This window comes from Protobothrops mucrosquamatus, unplaced genomic scaffold, assembly GCF_001527695.2.
Source record: "Protobothrops mucrosquamatus isolate PMUCROS unplaced genomic scaffold, P.Mucros_1.0 scaffold2814, whole genome shotgun sequence".
Taxonomy (NCBI): domain Eukaryota; kingdom Metazoa; phylum Chordata; class Lepidosauria; order Squamata; family Viperidae; genus Protobothrops; species Protobothrops mucrosquamatus.
Window position 1 is genome coordinate 168233 of NW_015388848.1, and position 1484 is coordinate 169716.

Genomic DNA, 1484 nt, shown 5'->3' on the forward strand with positions numbered 1-1484 from the left:
AAAATCCTTTTGTGGGAAAAATATCCATTGCTGTTGATTCTATTGCTAGGTTTTAACTAGGAATAAAATTTGCCCACGTGACCAAATAGCTCCCTTTTTCTCTTTCTCCTGTATCTTCCCTTCCCTTCCTGGTGCCAGTCAATTAACAGCTGATCAGACCTCTCTCCAAATGTGCCTTGTAAGTTTTTATTTTGTAATACAATCCACTTTATTATAAAAGAGATAAGCTGACATCTTTCGGTGTCCGGTTTTTAAAGGATGTTCAGAGTTCCAATATCTTCAACAAGCTGTTGTAGAAGAAAATCTTCTGGATCCAGCTGTTGACCCAGCTGTTTCCAAACCCTTTTGTTTTTCCAGTGCACCCCTGGATAGATTGCAGCCTCATTAAAAGCACACCTGTTACTGTTAACCATCAGGCTCTTTTACGGCACAAGCTGATAGGCACCATCCTGCGGCAGGGAATTGCGTTGTGCTATTATGGACTGTGTGACCTCCTCATGTTCCTTTTGTGGATCACCTTGGCTCCCAGCCCGAGGTCTGTCGGCTTTCATCTTGAGCCAGCTGCAGCATCTTACCATGCAAAGAGAAAGGAGATTTTTACAGATGTTGGGACTGAAAATGCAGTCTTTTGCTATAAATGTGTCACTTAGGAGGTCCAGATCTCCAAACCGACAAGACCAAGACTTCATTGTGATAGTGATGGTCCAGGATGTTATATTCTTGGCAACAGGACAAAAGATTTTGGTTCCTTTGTTAACATGAAAAATGTTAGTATTTTAGCTGGCTGGGTTGGGTTGGCCTTTGGTCACCCAGCCAAGGACCCATAAGCTCTGATCCTGCTCAGTTTTGTCAAGATCTGCCAAGGTTTTCTAGGAGCGTCCAGAGCTAAAGGTTAGGAAGACAACCATTTTTTTCAAAGTGGGTGTCTTCCTAACCTTGAACAGGTCCACAATTAAGTTCCCAACCTTGAACAGGTCCACAATTGAGTTCCCAACCTTGAACAGGTCCACAATTGAGTTCCTAACCTTGAACAGGTCCACAATTGAGTTCCTAACCTTGAACAGGTCTGTGGCTAAGTTGCACTAAGCCCCATGAAGTTTGCTTAGCTAGGCCTTCACATCTGGGTGAATGGAGCCATCATAAGTTTGATGGTTGTTGCTCTCTGCAACCCTGTTCAATCGAAGCTTGTTAAAACCACGATTGAGTTTAAAAACCAGAGTCTCAGCTTGAGTCGTTTTCTCTGTGGCAAGCTCTTCCTGATTGTCAAAACCATTTTCGTCAATGCGTCTTGACCTGCCATAGAAGGAGAAATATTGCAGGATTTGTCCTTGGGGTGATCTATGTCTCTTGTTGTGCTAGTTCAAATCAGGTGTTGCAGTGTTCAGAGTTCAAAGTGTGCTGTTTATTTTGTGACGGCTGGAATGCAAAAGCCACGTTTGCTGGACATGGTTGATATCAATCTCACCGGGAGATGGAAGGGGGGG